The sequence below is a fragment of the Pleurodeles waltl genome, chromosome 7 (assembly GCF_031143425.1).
Source record: "Pleurodeles waltl isolate 20211129_DDA chromosome 7, aPleWal1.hap1.20221129, whole genome shotgun sequence".
NCBI lineage: Eukaryota > Metazoa > Chordata > Amphibia > Caudata > Salamandridae > Pleurodeles > Pleurodeles waltl.
Genome location: NC_090446.1, coordinates 857,430,335 through 857,443,776, shown reverse-complemented (window position 1 = coordinate 857,443,776; position 13,442 = coordinate 857,430,335). Strand labels below are relative to the sequence as shown.

Sequence of the window (13,442 nt, the reverse complement as noted above, 5' to 3'; positions counted from 1 at the left end):
TTTATCATGGCTAAACGTTTGTGGCATAGAGGAGTGTGACGTGGAGTGTTGTAGAGAGGAACGGTGATGAGTGGAGTAGAGTGTTGTAGAGTGGAGTGGCAGAGAGTGTTGTTTGTTGGAGTGGCATAGTGTGGAGTCGCATAGCGTGGCATTAACTGGAGTGGCATAGAGAAGAGTGGACTAGTGTAGAGTGCAAGGGTGTAGAGTGTTGCATAGTATAGTGGTGTAGAGTGCAATGGCATTGAGTGCAGTGGCATTGAATTCAGTGGCGCACAATTCAACGTCATAGAAGGAAGTGACGTGGATTAGAGAGGTGCATAGTAGAGAGCAGTGAAGCAGAGTGGAAAGGTGCAGAGTGGAGCGGCACACAATGGAGTGGTGCAGAGTGGAATCACGCTGAGTAGAGTGGCGTAGAGTGGCAGAGAGTAGAGTGCAGTGGCAGAGAGTGCAGTGACATTGGGCCTCATTACAACCCTGGCGGTCAAAGACCGCCAGGGTTGTTTTGGTGATTGTACCGCCAACAGCCTGGCGGTACAATTTGCTGTATTATGACCATCGTTGTCCCGGCGTTTTCCTGCCATCGTTGTCCCGGCGGTTATAATCCGCCAGGGCAGCGCTGCTTGCAGCGCTGCCCTGGTGATTATGACTCCCCTTCCCGCCAGCCTGTCCATGGCGGTAGAGACCGCCATGGAAAGGCTGGTGGGAAGGGGAGTCGCGGGGCCACTGGGGGCCCCTGCACTGCCCATGCACTTGGCATGGGCAGTGCAGGGGCCCCCAGGCACAGCCCCACCCTGCTTTTCACTGTCTGAACAGCAGACAGTGAAAAGCACGACAGGTGCAGCTGCACCCGTCGCACGGCCGCAACACCGCCGGCTCCATTACGAGCCGGCTCCAATGTTACGGCCGACATCTCTGCTGGGCCGGCGGGCAGAAACTATGTTTCCGCCCGCCAGCCCAACGGGGATGTTGTTATGCGGCCGGAGGGAGTGCGGCTGCATAGACAGCCGTTCGGCGGTCCAACCTAGGCGGGCGGCCTCCGCCGCCCGCCATGGTTGTAATGAGGGCCATAGTGTAGAGTGGTGCAGAGGGGGGTGGGTTACAGCTGAGTGATGCAGAAGGCAGTGGCGCAGACTAGAGTTGAATGACATGGAGTGGAGTGGCGTAGAGTCCAGAGATTGTTATGCCTCGCACCATGTGTGCGCTGTCTGTACTTCAGCAACATTTCTGTTAAAACACTTGCCCAGTGCCTTTGGCAAGTAACGCCTCTGCACAGGAACACACACTACAGTTTACATACCCCTTTTCTTTTGCTTTAGTTGTGCTGGAGGTGTACAGTGGATGCAGTGTCTTCATGGTATGGGAAGGAGGGGTGGGGGACTGGAATGCATGAGGATCAGTGAGTTACCATGGCCAGCACTGATTGAAGCTTCCTTCCATCATCTACTTGATGCAGGTCCGAGATCTTGCCTGATGGTGTCTCAGGAACTCGTGCTGCAATGTCATGGAGACGCATCTTTATGTAAGTTGAACACAACAGGGTGTCCATGCTTGGATTCAGGAATCACTTCCGGGGAAAAGGATCTCCCTATGCCTACTCTATCTTCCGGCTCTGTGGATTCTCTGGCAGCGATGCACACTCCACGCTCTATTGACGCATTGCAGTCTCTCTCGTCTGTTGCTGCACACCACTCACTCCTCATTACATAAGGATAAAGCTCTGGATTTGCTTTCCCTTTTTCCTTTCTCATGTTTTGCTCACTGTGAATATCTGGTATTTTTCCCTTCTCTTCATGTCCACCCTGGGCAGAGCACTGTACTGCCTCAATCAACTGCTGTTAACCCTGGAAAGATACCTCTTTTTTCCTTGCTCATTTTTGCTTTGAAGAATCCTTCGTATTTTTCTGCTACTTTTCCCTGTTGTTTGCCTCTTTTGCCTAAACCTCTGAATTTGTGTCTAAAACCCCTGACTAATTTTGTGACTTTGGCACTCTGTCTGAACTTCCTATGCATTTAATAGGAACTTTGGAGATATAATATTAGTATGGGGATAATAAGGATATAGGGATAGTATTCTCACCCTAATGGACATTGGTGAGTAAAAGCTACGTGCATTGGGGTAGTAAGAGCGGCGTGGGGGCTGTTGTGTGTCTTACAAGTCCCTTACATAATTCTGTGTGCTCTTTGTCTTTGTCTTCCCATATAAAGACTTGATTGGTCAGCAGTGGCCTTGACAGTCATAATCACGGAGAAGCCGACTCCCTTTGCCTCTTCCTGTGGACTAGTTTCTCTGTATTTTCACCTTCTCCCTACCTCCCCCTTTCCTCTAAAGGCTGCTTACCCATGCTTGTTGTCAATTAGGCACGGGGATCTAGCCTAGCAGTGAGAGGACAGGCGATCTTTGCTCCTGTAGATCTGCATCTTTTGGTCAGGTGAGTGGGACATTGAAAGAAAGCCAAACCCACAAATACCTCATCCGCCTGAGCAAGTAGTGATCAATCAGGGTTACTAAGTTGAGCTGCTCCGTCTGGAGATATTGTGAGCACGGCTGACCTAATTTGGTACTTTATAATTTAATTTATAAGGGAATGTTTGAGGTTCGAAGGACCGTTTGACTATGCTTGGAGTGATTCCACCTTTAACCCCTTCGCTGCCAGGCCTTTTGCCCTCCTGTGCCAATCCTTTTTTTGGCTATTTGGGGCAGTTCTCGCTTCGGCCCTCATAACATTTTGTTCACATAAGCTACCCACGCCAAATTTGCGTCCTTTTTTGCCAACATCCTAGGGATTCTTGCGGTACCCAGACTTTGTGTATTCCCCTGAAGGAGACCAAGAAATTAGCCAAAATACAGTGAAAATTTAGTTGGGAAAAAAGGGCTGCAGAAGGTGGCTCGTGTTTTTTTCCCTGAAAATGGCATCAATAAAGGGTTTGCGATGGTAAGATCACCATCTTCCCAGCTTTCAGGAACAGGCAGACTGGAATTAGAAAACCCCATTTTTCAACACAATTTTGACATTTTACTGGGACATACCCCATTTTTACTATTTTTTGTGCTTTCAGCCTCCTTCCAGTTAGTGGCCGAAATGGGTGAGAAACCAATGCTGGATCCCAGAAAGGAGACAAAATTCTGAATTCAGAAAGGGGTTATTTGTGTAGATCCTACAAGTGTTTCCTACAGAAAATAACAGCTGAAATAAAAAATTATTGAAATTGCGGTGAATAAAACAGCAATTTTTCTCCACGTTTTACTCTGTAACTTTTTCCTGCAATGTCAAATTTTTGAAAGCAATATACGGTTATGTCTGGTGGACTCTTCTGGTTGTGGGGATATATAAGGCTTGTAGGTTCATCAAGAACCCTAGGTACCCAGAGCCAATAAATTAGCTGCACCTTGCAATGGGTTTTAATTCTATAGCGGGTATACAGCAATTCATTTGCTGAAATATAAAAAGTGAAAAATAGGTATCAAGAAAACGTTTGTATTTCCAAAATGGCCACAAGATAAGGTGTTGAGAATCAGTGGTTATTTGCACATCTCTGAATTTCAGGGTGCCCATACTAGCATGTAAATTACAGGCCATTTCTCAAATAGACGTCTTTTATACACACTGTCTTATATTTGGAAGAAAAAAATGTGGAGAAAGACAAGGGGCAATAACACTTGTTTTGCTATTCTGTGTTCCCCTATGTCTCCCGATTAAAATGGTACCTCACTTCCGTGGGTAGGCCTAGCGCCCGCAAAAGGAAATGCCCCAAAACACAACGTGGACACATCACATTTTCACAAACAAAACATAGCTGTTTTTTACAAAGTGCCTATATGTGGATTTTGGCCTGTAGCTCAGGCAACTAGGGAAACCTAGCAAACCTGCTCAGTTTTGAAAACTAGACACCTAGGGGAATCTAAGATGGGGTGACTAGTGGGGCTCTGACCAGGTTCTGTTACCCAGAGTCCTTTGCAAACCTCAAAATTTGGTCAAAAAAAAAAATAATTCCTCTCATTTCGGTGACAGAAAGTTCTGGAATCTGGGACGAGCCACAAATTTCCTTCCACCCAGCGTTCCCCCAAGTCTCCCAATAAAAATGGTACCTCACTTGAGTGGGTAGGCCTAACGCCCGCAAAAGGAAATGGCCCAAAACACAACGTGTACACATCACATTTTTCCACAGAAAATAGAGGTGTTTTGTACAAAGTGCCTACCTGTGGATTTTGGCCTCTAGCTCAGCCGGCACCTAGGGAAACCTAGCAGACCTGCTCAGTTCTGAAAACAAGACACCTAGGGGAATCCAAGATGGGGTGACTTGTGGGGCTCTGACCAGGTTCTGTTACCCAGAATCCTTTGCAAACCTCAGAATTTGGCCAAAAAAACACTTTTTCCTCTCATTTCGGTGACAGAAATTTCTGGAATCTGAGAGGAGCCACAAATTTCCTTCCATCCAGAATTCCCCCAAGTCTCCTGATACAAATGGTACCTCACTTGTGGGGGTAGGCCTAGCGCCCACGACAGGAAATGCCCCAAAACACAACGTGGACACATCACATTTTCACAAAGAAAACAGAGCTGTTTTTTGCAAAGTGCCTAGGTGTGGATTTTGGCCTCTAGCTCAGCCGACACTTAGGGAAACCTAGCAAACCTGCGCAGTTTTGAAAACTAGTCACCTAGGGGAATCCAAGATGGGGTGACTTGTGGGGCTCTGACCAGGTTCTGTTACCCAGAATCCTTTGCAAACCTCAAATTTTGGCCCCAAAACACTTTTTCCTCTCATTTCGGTGACAGAAAGTTCTGGAATCAGAGAGGAGCCACACATTTCCTCCCACCCAGTGTTCCCCCAAGTCTCCCGATAAAAATGGTACCTCACTTTTTGTGGGCAGGCCTACTCCCCGTGAAAGAAAATGCACCAAAACACTATCTGGACACATAAAAATTATCAAAAACAAAACTACCTGTTATTGCGGGGGACACCTGCGTTTTTTGGTCCTGGGCTCAGCAGCCATCTAGGGAAACCTACCAAACCCAGACATTTCTGAAAACTAGACACCCAAGGGAGTCCAGGGAGGTGTGACTTGCGTGGATCCCCCAATGTTTTCTTACCCAGAATCCTCAACAAACCTCACTTTTAGCTAAAAAATCAAATTTTTCCAACATTTCTGTGTGGGATTATCGCACTGGGACAAATTTCATACCACTCAACGTTCCCCTCAGTCTCCCGGTAAAAGTGATACCTCATATGTGTAGGTGGGCCAAGTGCTTGTGAAAGGGAAGAGCCAAAAACATGTCGATATTGAGGGGGAACCAAAGGGGGTCCAAAAGGGCAGTTTGCAAAAAAAACATTTTTAGGCTGACAACTGCAGCAGAATTTTTATCGCTATAGATAAGACAATGCTGGGTGGTAGGAATTTTGTGGATTCCTGCAGATTCCGGAAGGTTTCATCACGAAAACGTGGGGAAAATTTGTGATTTCCAGCCAAGTTGGAGGTTTGCAGGGCATTGTGGGTACGAAAATGGTGCTGGGTGCATGTGAAACACACCACCCTGGAATCACCCAGATGTTTAGTTTTCAGATGTGTCTAGGTCTTGTGGATTTTTCTACATGGCAGCGTCCCAAAGTCCATAAAGGCCAGCCCTCACCATTCCAAGTAGGACGATTTTTAGGGTTAGCCAAGCTCTCATGGGCCAAATGTAAAACCAAAACCCAAAATAATCAAATGTCGTCTTGCTTGCTGTGGGATAAGATGTTATAGAGTGCGGGGAGAGCTGAAAGACTGTTACTCCCTTCAGTTAGGGTGGGGGCATAACCAGGCCTATACTGGTTGGTAGCCACCACCCCAATATAAATAAATATTTTTTTTAATTCCCTGGCATCTAGTAGACTTTCTGCCCCCGGGGTGTGGATCAGGGGTAATTGCCCCATCTGCCCACTGGTGGGCAGAAGAACTTTGGCCCCATTACTTGGGGCGGGGTATGGCCACACCCCCACCCTCTTATTTTGGGAAAAAAACTTCCCTGGTCACTGGTGGGCCAGATGGGCCTCCCAAAAATAGGCCCATCTGCCCCCAAGGGGGGTAGATATGGCCAACAGTAATGTGCCCCTTACCCAAGGGGCTGCCCCTCTAAAGAAAACACACTCCTACACACACACCAATCCCTGGTGCCTAAGTGGTTTCTGCCATCCTTGGGGGCAGATTGGCCAAACAAAAATCGGCCGATCTGCCCCCAAGGGGGGCAGAAATGTTCTAAATACAATTTGACCCCCAGGGGAGTGACCCTTGCCTATTATTAGGCCAATCTGCCCCCGGTGGGGGGGCAGAGACCTCTAGGCGCCAGGGGATCATTTTTTTTTTTTTTTAGAGGTGGGAAGCAACCCCTTAGGCAATTATATTTAGGCCATTTCTGCCCCCCTTGGGGGCAGATTGGCCTATGTTTATGAGGCCAATCAAAAACCACTAGACACCAGGGAGTTTTTTTTTACGGGGGCAGAAAAGGCCTTGAAAAAAAATGCCCCCCTGGGGAGCAATCCTTGTCCCCTCATGCCAATTTCCATTTCACAAATAAATCCATGGTGTCTAGTGGGCAGTTCAAAAGCCAGATCGCTTTACAATCCGGCTCTTGAAATGCTCTGAGAGACTTCAAAGGGAAGGAAATTTCTTTCCTTCACTTTGAAGCCTCTCAGGGCCCCCATCACATGATTTATCTTCCGATCGCGCTGGGAGGCGGCCTCTGTGAGGCCATCCCTGCCTGGGGGTGGGGGGGTGGGAGGGAAGACCACAGAGGGAGCGCTAGTGCTCCCTCTGAGCTTTGTGCCCAGGACGTAATGGTTACGTCCTCAGCACACAAGCACTGTGCCGCGGGACTTAATCATTACATTCGCGGCACAGAAGGGGTTAAAACATCAATCCTTTCATCATAATCAATAAACAAACGTTTCTTCTGAAGTCAATAATCTTTAAACACCATGACCCAAGAATCTCAGTTTAACTAAAGCATTAAAAATAAAGCATTCAAGAGTCACAGTACAAATTAATAGCAAGAATATCTGCGCAGTAGAAATGACATACATCTGGATTCAACAGGTAAACAACATCATCTCTTGGTTAATTGCAATTTTTTTACATTTCCAGGCTCCCTAACTAACCTTCTGTTTAGAATAGCATGTCTGGGCTTCGTGCAACACAATTTAGTTAAAGTTAATATGGAAAACATCTAGCTATGGCTTTATCAAAATAGAGGTTTGTACCTAGAAACAAAGAACAAGGACAACAGCAGTTTGTTATACCTCTCCTCAATATGGATCAGCAAGCTGCGATTCTCTTTGTCAGTTGGACATCCATCTGGTCAGCTTGAGTAACGGGCAGTGAAAAGGAATAGTTCAGACAGGAGGGACTCTAAGCTATCTGAAGAATTTAAGAAACAACTTCTAAGCGATCAGCATTCAGCCTTAGAAACTTAAGCAATAAAGTTGAAGATAGAAATAAAGTCATCAGGAACTTATCCAGCTCCTCAAACAGAACCTTTATAGGGAAAAATCAGAATAGAATGAGCCTCTTCTCCTCTGTGCAGTCAGGCTAAGTTAGAATGTCCTAAATAATTTTCTCACTCTGTCATTGGTCAGAAAATCAGATGTTTACAGTTAGTCCAATGGAAATAAAAACCCAAATCTAAAATATAACTAAACTGTCTTTCACATGTCAATGATTGGCTACTCTTCTCCTGTTCCCATCGTCAGACTCATCAGGTAACCTTCTTCTTGCAATCCGTACTCCGGTCAGTGCATCCATTGTTGGTTCCTGGGGCCATCGCTGTCTCACGCATCAAACTTTACAAAGTTGCAGTTTCTAATACAAGACATACTAGCAGGCAGTTCTCATGAGAAAGTTAAAGACATCTGCCAAAACTTTTGGTTAGCACAGTGTGAACAACAGAAGAATTAGTTCCCAAGTCATACATTTCCCACTATTTTATTAGACATTGCAGCTTAATATGAGGCTGTGCAAACTAGGCCCAAACTTAACAAAGCTAAATGCATAATGTAAAATCTTTAATATGACATATTACTACAATTTTCTCTACACCTGCACTTCAACTAATAAACTAATAATAATATGCATTTATTAAGCGCATTACATATTTTATGACGGTCACTCAAGTGGGCACATTTTCCAAGTCGCACATTATTTTCTATTTTAGCTTAATTCTATGCAAGGTAAGAGCAAACTCTGAGGAGACGCATGGGGACATGCATCAGGAGCATTCCCAAGGCCCAGAGCCCTGTGATTTATACAGCCACATTATAGCCCACTAAAATACACATGTTTCTAGCAGGGACACCTCCCTTGTTAATTTAACTGTAGTGACACCCATGCCTGTGCCTTTGGCATCACCAGAATGGTTAAGGGGGGATAGTGCCAAATTCAGCACATTTATAAATCAATGCCACTTGCAGTTTGTATGTAGACCTGCTGCTTTTCTGAATGATGCTGTTAAAGTGGTCTTTGTGATTCCCTAGATCTCAAGCTAGCCCAGGAGCTAGGAATTCCACGTGTACAGAAGAGACAACCCGAACCTGTTCAGGCTGTGGATGGGTCAGAACCATCTTCTGGTTTGATAATGAATCATTCTGAACCTCTGATGATGATCTGTGATAATAGACACTCTGAGAGCATTTGTTTTGACCTCATCGATACCCCGTCCTAAGGGACATTCTTAGGGGTACCATGGTTACAGCTACATAACTCCAAGATTTATTGGATGGCACGCACTGTAACACTGGATTTCAAGCATTGTCTGCAGTGCTGCTATGAGAAAGCAGTACACCTGGACTTACCGCTTGCCTGTGCTACTTGTCATACCTCAGACAGTCCACAACTACCTGCACCACACCAACAATTTAGTGATGTATTTGACAAGGTCAAAGCTTTCTTTTTAACTCCCTATTTCAGTTTTGATTGCAGGATAGATCTAGTGCTGGGAGCTACTCTCCTATGTAGTAGGATATATGCTCTCTCTGAGCCAGGTACCAAACACTTGAAGGAATATCTGGATGAGATGTTGGCCTGCAAGTTCATCCAACACTCAACATCTCCAGTATCCATTCTTATGTTTTTGGTGCCCAAAAGAGGGGATAATCTATGTGCTATCATCGACTATATAGCCGTTAACAAAGTAACTATTAAAAATAAGTATCTATTGCCATTGATACCTATTCTCCTGGATGAGGTACAAAAGACCATGATTTTTAACAAGCTCGATCTCCACGGGGAGTATCATCTCATGCAGGTTGGTGATGGAGGTGAATGGAAAATGTTCAGCATAAAGGACGGCCGGTAGGTATACAATGTAATGCCATTCGGTCTATGTAATGCCTCTGCAGCTTTTCAGGTCTATGTACTGCCTCTGCAGCTTTTCAGTTTGTTATAAACGAGGTCCTCAGGGAATATGCTGATCTCTTCGTAGTCATTTACACAGATGCCATGCTGATTTTTTCAGATAACCTCCAAGACCATGAATCCCATGTCCGTAAGGCATTACAGAAACTGCATGACCATCAGGGTTTTGAAAAGTCGGACAAATGTATGTTCCACATGCCTCAGGTTGATTTTGTGATTTTACCTGCAGAGATTTATATGGATAAAGGAAAGACCAAGGCCATTCTGGTGTGGTCTGTCCCTACCTGTATGAAGGACATCTAGTCCTTGTTGGGATTGCAAACTTTTAAAGACATTTTATAACACACTTTTCCGACACCGTCACTCCTCTCACAAAACTACTCAGAAAAGGTGTCTCTTTCCTCTGGTCTCTTGAATCTTGAAGCACAGTCTGCCTTTGAGTAGTTATTTTTTTTTTTACCACCGCTCCTGTCCTGGTACACCCAGATACTGCTTTACCCTCTTACATGGAAGCCGGTGCATCCCAGTATGCTGTAGGTGGAATCTTATCACAACGGGATGCTGACATGGGCCATATGCACCCCATTACTTTTTGCTCTAAACAATTACTATCAGCAGAACTACGTAATTGCAGGGAGAGAGCTCTTGGCAATAAAACTTGCTTTCCAAGAATGGTGGCATTCTTTGTGGGGGGCACATCACTCAATTACCACACACACAGACCACAAGAACTTGGAGTTCTTTTGCTCTGCTCAGGCATTAACCCCATGTCAGATGTGTTGGGTCTTGTTCTTTAATGGGTTTGACACTTTGTTATCATCTATAGACCTGAAGCACAACAATCAAAGGCTGATGCCTTATCCTGCATCTTTGTTTCAGCTTCTAAACAGAACCCCAATGCAGAACTTGGTACCCACTGAGAGGATACTCAGCAGTTGTTCAATGGGCGAATTCCTTGCACAGATAAAAATATGTTAAGGGGGGTGGAGCACAACAGCAGGTAGCAGAGTATTTATACGTTCTAACAGAAGGGCTCCTCTGTTATGATGGAAGAATATACATTCCCACAGGTTTAAGTGACCACGTGCTTCAATGTTGCCATTCGTCATCCCTGTCTATTTATCTGGGGAGAAAAAAAAACAGAGAATGATGTGCTAGGTGGTTTTAGTGGGAGGCATTGACTCAAGACATGCAGACCTACGTGAACCCTGTCCTGTATGCACTTCTAATAAGGCTTCCTATACCTCCACCGTGGGATTATTACAGCCATTTGCAGTTCCACACTAACCATGGCATATTATTAGTAGGGATTTTGTTACGGACCTATCTAGGGATATGGGGCATACTACCATCTTTGCGGTAGTTGATCTATTCACTAAAATGCGCCCACTTTGTTCCCCTCCCTATGATTCCATCTGCAAAGGAACTTGTGAAGACCGTTATCCAACATGTGATAAGAACCCATGGTCTACCCTCTGTCATTGTTTCTGATTGTGACCCACAGTTTTTGTTCAGGTTTTGGCATGAGGTCTGCAAGGCTCTACAAATGGATCGCCGTTTGTGATCAGCTTACCATCCACAATCCAACGGACTAAAGGAACGCACTAATCAATTCATGGAATAGTAAATTAGTTCTTTGTTAGCCACCTTGATAAGCTCTGTGGATTCTCCGGCAGTGATGCACACTCCAGGCTCTGTTGATGCATTGCAGGCTGTGTTGCCTGTTCCTGCACACCACTAGCTCCTCACTCCATAAGGGTAAAAGCTCTGGATTCGCTTTCTCTTTTTAACTTTTCGTGTTTTGTTTACAGTGGATATCTGGAGTTTTTCCCTCCTCCTCATGTCCTCCCGGGCAGTGCACTGTACCACACCAATCAACCACTGTTAACCCTGGAAAGGTACCTCTTTTTTTCCTTGCTCATTTGTGGTTTGAGGTGTCCTAAGTATTTTCCTGCTACTTTGCTGTGTTGTTTGCCTGCTTTGGCTCAGCCTCTGGATTTGTGTCTAAAACTCAGCATAATTTCATGACTTTGGCCCTCCACCTGAACTTCTGATGCATTTAATAGGAACTTTAGGGATATAATATTCTTATGAGGATAAAAGGGATATCAGACTAGTGGTTCCACCTTAATGGACATTGGTGAGTAAAAACTGTATGCATTGGGGTAGTAAGAGTGGTGTGGTGGCTCTTGTGTCTCTTATAAGCCCCTTACATAATTTTGTGTGTTCTTTCTCTTTCCCATATAAAGAATTGCTTGGTCAGCAGTGGCCTTGAGGGTTGTAATGCTGTAGAAGCTGACTCCCCATCCTGCTGCCTGTAGACTAATTTCTCTGTATTTTCTCCTTCTCCCTACCTTTTCCCTTTTCTCCTAAGGGCTTCCTACCCATGATCGTTGTCAATTGGGCACTGGGTTCTAGCCTAGAGGTGAGAGGACAGACTATTTTGTTCCTACAAATCTGTATCTTTTGGTAAGGTGACTGGGACCTTCACAAAATAGACTTGAGTGGCATAGAGTGCAGTGACATAGAATGGTGCACCGTACAGTAGCATAGAGTTGTGCAGAGTACAGTATAGTGCCATAGAGTGCAGTGACATAGACTGCAGTTGTGTAGAGTGAAGTAAGGCAGAGTAGATTTGCATAGAATTCAGTGGCAGAGAGTAGAGTGTTGCAAAGCAGAGTGTCAGAGTGCAGTGGTGTACAGTGGAGTAGAGTTGCATAGAGAGTAGTGGTGTAGAGTACAGTGATGCAAAGTACAGTTCAGTGACTTAGAGTGCAATGACAAAGAGTGCATTGGTGCAGAGTGAAGTGGTTAAGAAGAGAGTGGTGTAGAGTGCAGTGCACAGAGTAGAGTGAAGTGGCGTAGAGTGATGTGGTGCAGGGCAGAGTGCAGTTGCATAGAATGGCATAGAGTATAATGGTGTAGAGTAAAATGGTTTAGAATTTAGTGATGCAGAGTAGTTTAGAGGGGCATACAGTGGATTGGCACAGAGTGAAGGGGCATAGAATTGAGTGTTACAGAGTAAAGTGCACTGGTGTAGAGTGTATTGGCATAGAGTGAAGTGGCGTAGATTGCAGTGTTTCAGAGTGGTGAAGAGTACAGTGGTGCAGAGTGTAGCTGTGCAAAGTAGATTAGTGTGACCTAAGCTGGAGTGGTGTAGAGCGCAGCAGCAAAGTGGTGTAAAGTAAAGTGGTGAAGAGTTCATTGGCATAGAATAGAATGGTACAGGGTAGAGTAGAGACGTGTAGCATGAAGCGGTGTAGAGTGCAACGACATAGAGTCGAGTGGTGCAGAGTACAGTGGTGCAGAGTGATGTAAAGTGGAGGGTTCAGAATAGAGTGCAGAGGTATGAAGTGGTGCAGAGTAGAGTGTTGTGGCGTAGAATGGAGTATTCATGGTGTGGTAGCACACTGCCTTTGCAGCCAACAAATTTTTATATGAAATGCCATTACATTTGCACTGATTTACAGTTTTACTAATAAAACTATACGATTCACAAACAAAAATGTGTGGAAATTGCATCACATAGTTTAATGATCTGTTTTTATCATAAAAAAAGGATTTCCAACACACTTCAGAAATAACAAAAATTGGCTTCATTTGTGCATTCATAAATCTGATATATACTGAAATATTTACACAGTTCATTTAAATATTGTCTTCTGCTAGAAAAAAAACTCTTTCCTACCTCCAATATCCAGCAAGATTGTCACATAAATCCTCTCACTTTAAAGTCAGAGAAAGAAAAGTGAACAAGTGCTCTTGGAAGACAGTACCTGACATTTGTCCTTGGTCTTTGAATGCACAGCAAACTTGATGACATAAGAACAAGATTTAAAGGCCTGTAAACAGAAAGTGAGTTTGTGGAAAAATACAGAAAACAAGGTTTAAGCAACTGAGGGAACGAAATGAACCTGGAGAGCCGAAAGGAAACACAACCAGCAAATGGAAAGATAGAAAGTGTGAGTTTCAAACCAGAAAGCCAACGGTAATGAACTAGCAGAATTAATTTTTAGGTCAACTTTCTGAACGTCCCTAAGATGTCTTTAGCAAACCAAAC

General features: G+C 44.7%; 1 protein-coding gene across 1 annotated transcript in view; it reads right to left on the bottom strand.

Annotated features, from left to right (window-relative positions):
* GABRB2 (gamma-aminobutyric acid type A receptor subunit beta2) overlaps positions 1 to 13,442 on the bottom strand; it is a 950,662-nt gene that overhangs the window by 210,418 nt on the left and 726,802 nt on the right. The gene's annotated exons all lie outside the window — the stretch shown is intronic.